This window comes from Haemaphysalis longicornis, unplaced genomic scaffold (assembly GCF_048455015.1).
Source record: "Haemaphysalis longicornis isolate Haplotype H1 unplaced genomic scaffold, Haemaphysalis longicornis Haplotype H1 scaffold_6, whole genome shotgun sequence".
Taxonomy (NCBI): Eukaryota; Metazoa; Arthropoda; class Arachnida; order Ixodida; family Ixodidae; genus Haemaphysalis; species Haemaphysalis longicornis.
The window spans coordinates 210,659,805-210,669,223 of record NW_027526407.1 but is presented as its reverse complement, the minus strand read 5'-3'; the positions used below and the strand labels follow the sequence as shown (position 1 = coordinate 210,669,223).

The 9,419-nt window shown below is 42.3% G+C and overlaps 1 long non-coding RNA gene across 1 annotated transcript; it reads right to left on the bottom strand.

Moving 5' to 3' along the window:
- Positions 1-2,333: 2,333 nt before the first annotated feature.
- On the bottom strand, positions 2,334-9,145 carry LOC144141339 (uncharacterized). Its single transcript, XR_013316540.1, has 3 exons — positions 8,571-9,145; positions 6,781-7,050; positions 2,334-3,897 (listed from the first exon to the last, which is right to left on the bottom strand). It is a non-coding gene; the product is annotated as an uncharacterized LOC144141339 (long non-coding RNA).
- Positions 9,146-9,419: the final 274 nt, after the last annotated feature.

Genomic DNA, 9,419 nt, shown 5'->3' with positions numbered 1-9,419 from the left:
CCCAGGAAGAGATGCAGTAATTTAGGTGACTGTGGACAAAAGCGTAATACAAAGTTACAAGAGTTTGCAAGTTGAAGTATGGTCTAGCTTTAATCAAAACTCTTATACCGAACATAACTTTCTTTGAAATGAAGATTACGTGCTCATGAAATTTAAGGTGAGAATCGATTATTACGCCAAGAAAGTTAGTGCTTCGACGAAGTTCAATTTTATCACCTGAAATATACAGGGAAGGGATGGCGGAAATTTTTCTTTGAGGGGAACTAAAAAGCAGAAAGCATGTTTTAAGAACGTTACACACTAAAATTTTTACGCCCAAAAGGGTGCTTCAGCTTGTCGCCGCAGGAGCACCCTAAAAACTGAATATTTTACGCCCTTTAGGGTGCTTGGATTTTGTCGCCGCAGGAGCACCCTCTGTGAAGCACCCCAGAAGACAGGTGCCTTATAAACACCCTTTTCCGCCTAAAAGTATCCTAGGGTGCTACTTAGCACCCCAATCTGTAGGAGCATCTTCTGCAAAAGCACCCACCTAAAGGGGTACAAAACGGGTGCGTCATCCTCGGTTCACAGGTGCAGCAGGTGTGAGACCACATATTGCACAATATCACACACGATTATGGTATGAAACATTCGTGCTTTCCAAGCTCGGTTCTGTGAGACATTCCATTGAAGCTCAACATCAGCTGATAATTTCCTTGAACTTGTGTCACCGATTGTTAAAACATCAATTTAAAAAGTCAGGAGCCACATAACTTTAGAGGTAGTTGATTACCCAAAACTTCGTAAAAAACCAATTATATGTTCACTTTGCCGAACTGCAGTACACATCCTTCGAGATTCACTGCAGAGCCTAACCATGCTGTGCAGTGAAAGCAATTAGGTGTGCAACACTTCAACCACACAAAACTTCCTTGAACCTTAAAACCCTTGGCTTCTTAGTATTGCATCAAACTTCCAATCAAGGTAGCTACCTGCAATGTTTAGTGCCTTATTCTGGAGCTGAGCAGGAAGGTTCAATATCAAGGAAGACCAAATGCAAAATGTATAGTTTCCTCCGTAATGCGGCTCATAATATAGTTCCCTCCGTACTGCGGCTCATAATCTACTTATAAAAGTTGGGTACCCAAGCCATTTATTTTCGTTTGCATTATTCTTTTTGCTTTACGGAAAAATATTCATATGGTACAGCACTTGCAAGGTTTGGTGGTATTTGGAGTTTTATAAACATACCTTTAGACTAAATGACCCCACATAGCAATAACAAGAACTGCAAACATCACAGAACAATGCATACAAGTTCCCTGGTGAAGCCCATGGTTGAAATGTAATGCCATTGTTCAGAAAACATTATTTTATCATGAGGCTAGCTTGTACATGGTGCCTTGCATTATGTTCCTGCCGGTGGATGTGGGGTCATTTGTCACTGTTGCAAATGAAAAGCCAACAGCCAGGGCCCAGTAGTTTTGGCTAGTATTACGAGGTGCCTCACGGTAAGCATTCTACGTCGATAGACTTTTTTAGAGTTGACTAGAACTGAAATCAGCAAAAGATTCTCTACAAAACATTCATTCTATCCGCAGCTTTAGGGTTTGCTAATTTCCATAGTTGGGTTTCTTCTGCCTTTCTTAACAACATTTTTCTTTTGATAAGAAGGTGCACAACCAAAAGCAAAAAGCTTTTCTGTAAACCTTTGGTAGCTATATAATTGTTACAAAATATTTTACTCTAAATATGGCAGCTTAAACTGAGAATATTTGCATTTAAAAACATTAAAATAAGGTTAAATTGATCATAAATTTTTAGCTGTTTTTACGCAAAACTGTACATGGGATATGAAGTGCACCACAAGGAGGGCTTTGGATTAGTTTTAGCAAATTTGGGACATTTAAGGTGCACTGAAATCTCTACACATGCACTTTTTCACTTTCTGTATCCACCAGGAAAATGGCTGCCAATTTAGACAGCGATTCGTAATAGTAGTTGACATGCATTTTAAAATAATCACAAACATTATAGCCACAAAATTAATTTTTACAAGTTGTAGACATTGCCCGTTACACCAGACATTGGACTACACTGTCAAGAGCTTTGACATCTACAATGACGTCTACAAAGCAGGCTTATACTGGTAGAATGTTTCATACCATAATTACTGTGTGTTCAGAGCTCACGTGTGAAGTATGGATACTGCTGCTTCAGCAAGAACCAAGGATGAGCACCCTTCCTGGTTCTGAAAAAAAATAACAGAGGAAATGCCTTAAGCAGGATTCTGAAACGGGGTTGAATGAAACAAGAATGAACAAGAAATTCTTTCAAAACATGTAAAGCAATGCAAACAAATATTTATTTCAACTTATTTCTACAAAAGACCACCTCATGAATACTGGTGGTGGGGTATTGGCTCAAAAAAAAAAAGCAGAGAGCACTTATACAAATGCTACAGGGAGCCTTCGCAGCCAACAATTGTTTGAACACACCTAAACTAATCACTGTTCAACAAACTCATAAAAAATGTTTGAATGCATAAAAAACCAGTGGTAAACACAGGAAACAGTTAAAACAGAATGACGGCACAAGTTTGTCCCGTCGTTCTCTTCTGTGTCCTAGGTTTTCCTATGGTTTTTCATCCATTCAAACACGTACCAGCTAGCCCAGTCCAACGCCTTGGTATCATAAAAATACCGATAGTCAATCCTTACACAAAGTTGAAAAAAAAAAAGTATAAAGTAGGTGACAAAATTAAAACGACAGCAAATTGGTTGGCTTTTAATTTTAAATGATAATATAAAAAATAATGGCATGAATGAAAGTGAGCAGCACGCGAAGTACCTTGTTGCTAGCCCGACATTCCACTTTGAAGCAAAATGTCCGCTTTCAACACTACATAGGCTAAACATGCAATGAGGCATTCCTTTAGGCACACAAAATATACCATAATTGTTAAAAAAGCTACCAATTAGTTGAAAAAACCTGACCACGACAAATTGGAATTAGTGACTAGATACAGTTTCAGAAATACACAGCGACATCATATAAAAATATATGGTTCCCATACAAAGATTGATCATAACAAAAATTCAGGACATTTATCAGACTGGCATCAATGTGCAAAGCAGCTTAATGAAGGAAGACGGTCTTCACTAAAAACATGTTTATATTGGGAGCTCATGTGCTTCCCTGCAAGTTGGTGTGTAAACCCACTGACATCTTAACTAACCCGCCTGAATCATCACTTGATAGACATTGAGGAATTTTACGAATTGGTTTATTGTAGCCAGCTGTCTAGTTTATTTCCCTATTTTTCTTGGCATTTCGTGTCTAATTCTAAATTTGGTGACTAGATAGCTTTTACTATAGTCATGCATGGTGACAACGAATATTTGATTTTACTTTAAAAAATTCTAGTTTTGTTTTATTGCTCACCAGCCAACGATCTGAAATATCAGAGGTGCTTAAAACGTATGTTGGCATTTCCTTCCTGCAGTGTAGTACAACTAATCATGACTTTTACCATAATTTGTTCACAAATCGTAATATGTGGAAAGTATTCAGCTTAATGAAAATGTCATTTCAGAAGCATGCACAATCAACAAGGCCTCAATGACTCTCATGACGTGGTCCACTTGTTTCTGTCACAAATAACCTGAGTGCAGACACATTCCACCGAAGACGAAGGTAACATGCCCTCTTGGGTGATGAATATTTAAAAAGCCTTACGAGTAAATTTGCTGCTGAGCACGTGAAATTGTGGCATTAAAACAAAAGATCCCTCTGCGGCATCTTTCACTTGGAGGAGCGCTTGAACACAAACTTTGAGAAGCTGGAAAATGCTCCATGAACCGCTCCAGCCAGCAGAAACGATGCAGGACACAAGTTGGTAGGCGGACCGTTGGCATCCTGCGATTGTGAAGATATTTCTGTTTAGTAGATGCTCTTCTTTTTGTACCACTGTTTATTTCACCTTTAACAAGAAGCTGAACTCCTTAACGTTCGCATAATAAAATGCTGCAATGCGGAACAGTTAGCAGGGTTACCTCAATTTTGCTTTTCTACGAATTAACACAATGTAGGTAATCTGCACACAACTACAATCAAACTACAATTTTCACCTACTTCACTGCTAACATCAGCGTTTGACTGCTCAAGCACAAGTACAGGTTAGACATGTGAGCAATCTGCTAAACGTATCCCCACAAACTGAACAATCAGGCATCAGAAATCGGCAAGGAAGGAGGTGTCACATTTAAATGGCACTTTTTTTGTTCAAAACATAAACAACACCTGGAAGCTTGAAGCGTGAGAGGGGGTCTTTCACGCTGACAATGTCAGAACATAGCTTGCTAGTGGGCACCTGCACGATGTGCACAATGTGTTTCTTGAAAACGCGTGCGAAAGTTTGATTGATGTGTAGGACGAGAATTGCAGCACGTTTTGACACAGGCCTTGTGGACGCTTCTGCCTGCTAATGTCAATGTGGATTCTTGCTAGTCGCCCTCTTCGCTTCTTTCTGAATATAATGCTTTAGGCATTATATTCAGGACAACGACTGCATCAAAACGTGCAGCAATTACCTACGTCCCACACATCGGTGAAACTCTCGCACACATTTTCAAGACACGCAGTGCATACATTGTGCATGTGCCCACTAGCAAGCTGCGTTCTGACATTGTCAGCGTGAGAGACCCCCTCTCACGCTCCAAGCTTCCGGGTATTGTTTATTAGATTCCATGCGCTGAATGCAAATCAGTGTACATTGGCGAAACGGGCAATCTGCACAGAAGATTAATGCAGCACTGGAACGAAGTGAACAAGGGCCATGCAAAAACAAGTCCACTGGCAGAGCACCGTGAGAGGACGGGACACGTGGTCGACTGGAACAAGACAAAATTACTGACAACTGAGTGCAATCTATTTTCTCGATTACTGCTCGAGTCCCTCATTGTTCAGACGACGCCCAACATTATCAACATAATGGATGGCAATCTGCACCATATCTACGCAAACTCATTGCGCCGCGTAATGCCCAATATATAGCTTCGTTTTCCACGACACATGCTCACCGTGAACAAGCAACAAACCGTTAAATGGCTTTCTTGACTTGGTGAGTGACCTACGTTTCATCACTGCAATAATGCTTTTACCTGCCTACACGGCATTCCGTCAAACACTGGACTACACCACATGAGCCATTGGCGTTCTTAACCTGCACCAGAGTATATAACCTTTCACTACTGCTATGAGATAGACCCATAAACGCACTTCAATATGGCCTTTATATTTAGCTCTTGGAAACATTATGTATAATTTTACCTTTAAGTTGCACCTGCTACAGCAGCTGGTACTATACCAAAAACATGAAAAAAAAACGGTGGTTTAACACGCCAAAGCTACACTTGGGATATGGGGAGCACTGTAGGGGAAGGCTTCGCATTAATTTTGACCATCTGGGTATTTTTGTGCGCATCGAAATCTCCAAACACGGGCGTCTTTACGTGTTGCCTCCATCTGAAAAGCGGCCACACCAAGCGGTATCTAACCGACATTCGCCTCTACAGCACACCACCCTAGCCACGGCAGTGGGTTAAACATATGAAATAAAGCGAGTTTTGGAGTGCAAATGAAAATATTAATCACACGTCTTATTTTCCCAATCGATGTACCTTTTGAAATCCACCATGCAATCCCCCCTCCCCTACCGGCCTACCAAAACACCTTTGTCTCAAGAGGTAATCAGGCTGTTGTTAATGAAGTAAGTATTTACAATCCGAGACTTTCCACCGTTAAAGTCATGCACTTTGTTTTAGAGATAAGCGACATTAGCCATTTGCAGCACCAGGAGTTAATTGTGTTAAGATCAGATTGAAAGCATTGACGGTAGTAGTTGAAAGAAATTGTGTGATAAATTACAACATCATCTGCAAATAGACCTACATGGGAGGATATGCAACATGGAAGATAGACCAAGCAACCTGCCTGGGGGGACAACAAAGTGGCACGAGCAAAAGAAGTATATAGTTATTAGAAGTAAACTGCATTTGAGAAGAATGAAAATCTTTTGCTCAAGTGAGGACATTAGGGTGAAGTTTGAGAAGTAGTCTGTGGTGTGCAATGCGATTGAATGCTTTAGAAAAATCGAGAAAAACTACCGCAGTTTGTAAGCCTGTGTCAATGGATCAATGTAGATCGTGAACAAATCCTGAAAGTTGTGTTTCTCAAGTAACCCTTGTGAAAACCGTGGTGATACTCGAATGTGATATTGTGATTTTATAAATAATTAGCAACCTGAGAGTGGATGAAATGTTTCCTGACCTTGCATATGGTGCTTGTTAGGGAAATTTAATGGTGAAGTACCGTCTCCTGATTTAAAGACTGGTGCTACCTCGACTATCTTCCAACCATTGAGATTAGTGCCTGTCATGAGAGACTGCGAAAAAAGCGCTGTCAGAATTCTACAGACTGCGGGATGTACTTTTCGGTATAGTATGATTATTACCAGTATGATCTGAAGTAGACCAGTTTGTATTGCAAGTTTAAAACCATATCGAAAGATCCTAAATGTTTGCTTGGCTTGATTACATACGAATACTTGCTTCAAAGTCAGTTCAATTTCTCTTCTTGCCCTTTAGTCGTCAGCCCCAGATTCTCTTCAATATCTCTGCTAAGCAATGACACGCTCCATACGCACAGCACTGCTTCATGAAAATGTTTCAAATAATCAGAGGCCACAGCACTGCTAACAGGTATACATCATGGCAAGTTCCACAACATGCAATAACTAACCTGAAAATACATAATCGGTGGGTGCACCGATATGGCAGCAGTGCCTGGACCGATGTGTCGAGCAAATGCGCTGACTTCTGAACGGGTGGTCCAAGCGGCCAGATGATGGATGAATGACCATTCCTGGCGGCAAAGCGTACGGAGCACCAACGAAAGGCCAGGCAGTACTTGGGTACAGCAGGTGCAGTGTCGGTTGGCCAAGGGAGGCCCTAGCAAAGCCTTTGAAACTGGACTGGAAGGCAGCTGACCCAGGACAGCCAGCAGCAGCACCTGCAGGTGCATAATCTGTGAGTGTGCTGACACTTGTTGAAATACAAGAAGAGCACACACAAAGCACGAATGCTTACATCATGTAGATTTTTAATCGTTTAAAGACAGTAACCTCCAAGGCACTAATAAGAACATTCCCGGAACACCCCAAGTGAAATTTAGGTCACAGTAAGAATGTATTTATTAGACCCGCAGGTACTGTGAGTGGGGTATGCATGATATATGCAAAGCTAGCTACTGAGCTAATTTGCATGGAACGCATGCTAGCAGCTCATCTGTATCCCTTGCTTTCAATCAGAACTGGTGTGTGATAGTTGAGGCTCCTCCATTTCAATGTCTGACTTGTATCTGTACGTTCAATTCTCCAATATAAATCGAGTTGAGTGAGTGCCTACAGCTTTCTTGTTAGTCTCTGTATGGCCTGCGGTTTTGCGAAAATGAGAACTTGCGAATTGGCTCAATTTTCTGCACTAATTTAAACAATACATATGCCTCTGATATCAAGCCCCAGACTTCCCGAGAGCTACTCTGACAGAATCGGCAGGCGCCTCGTAGGCGTTGTGAAATCTCCCCCACTACCCCTAGACTATGCTAACTCCCTACGAGGCCACATGCGCGCATTTCACCTTCAATTTGCACGTATGTGAATTCTATACCTCTATGAACTCTCAGACGGGCGTCGTCATATTCGTGCCGGACTCGTGAAACTCGGCAACGTAAATTACCGCACTCGCTCGCTGGCGCGCGGCCCGAACTCTCTCACCGTTTCCGGCCCTTGCATACTATTTTCTCCACCTTGCACTTTGTAAATTCTCATGTTTAACTACACCTCGTGCGCCCTCATCTCTTGCCTGCTTTTCTTCCAGCACAACTCCGTCAGCACCCGGTCGACGCGTACGCTGTCGGGGCGCGTTGGCGAGCGAGTACGGCAATTTCGCTGTTGTCGAGCTTCACGAGAACAGCACACATATCGCGGCCCGAAGCCCGCGAGGCGTACGGTCGCCGGTCTCGCGAGCGCAATAGCTGCGAAGCGCACTGCACGGAATTCGTGAAGGGGGGGGGGGGGGGGGGGGGAGACGCCAGCCATGGAATCACGTGTACGCGTTTTCACATGCACTTCCAGGGAACCTCCTGTTCATGTTATTTCTTGGTATACCACGGGTATTCACGAGGGAGGACTAATCACAGCGTTGTGCCACTCACGGGAAATTGCGACTGCGATCCGCAACCGCAAAGGCACTGTTTGAGAGACACATAAACAAACGCCCCGGTGTTAAAGAGCCTTGCGTGATGTGAAATTATTAGCAGCCGTGTACCATAGCGCGAGCATCGTAGCCAAGGTCTAGCTTCAGCGTAAATTGATGCTGACTTCTGCGGAAACGGTGGACTGGGCGCCAAACAAGTATACTAACTAACGTAGGCTCTCAGAGCAAACGAGATGGGGGTCTAGCGAATTACTGACCCATTAACACCAGAACTCGTTCCAACCAAATACAGAATAATAAAAAATGCGTACTTACCCGAGCAAAAACGATGTTTCCAACGTAAAATTCTCCTTCACTGTCGTCTTCATCTCGCGGACACACGAACACGCTTTGTTCTGATGCAATGTCATCCACTTTTGACGCGCAGTATTTTATCCGGCGATGATCGTTCTTCCGGGGTCCCCATGTTCAACACACGCGTAGGTTAGAAGGGTAGACATCACCCATAAAGCTTCTATAACTATGATTTAAGCTTGAAATAGATAAAACAGATTAAATCACGCCACCAACCACTCGGCACAAAACGCCATGAAAAAACACACACAAAAGTGAGAGATAGTTGCCAGACTTCAAATGCAGCACCTCTATGTTTGACGAAAATTGTGTTACTACTGTAATGTTGGTAATTATCTTTCTGCTTTCAAAGTCTGCAATGTGTTTATAACTTAAATTTAAGGTTTCTAAACACAAAAAGTGAATACACATAAAGTAATTGACATATATACTGATATTGTAAAGAGGTTTGACGTTTGTTTTGGTTTTGTTTTCACGGCGGGCTTCTCAAGAGAGAACGTGCGAGAAAACGAGCTACTTTGGGTTTAGGAAGAGGGCGGTAAATGTCGGCGTGATAGAAAGCAAGGAACAGGTCCTTACCCTGGTCGTTAAAAAAGGAGCTAATGAAACCCTCACGTAAAAAAAAAAAAAAAAAAAAAAAAAACGTTCGACGAGGAATCGAACCATTGACCTACAAAACAGTAAACGGACGCACTAACAAACAGCTATGTCGGCGGGCGGTGTTCGGGGCGCCTAAAACAACTCTATACTTACGTAAGTTGTCAACGAATATTGTTGCTTGTGTCTAGTCATCGCCTCCTTTAACGATGG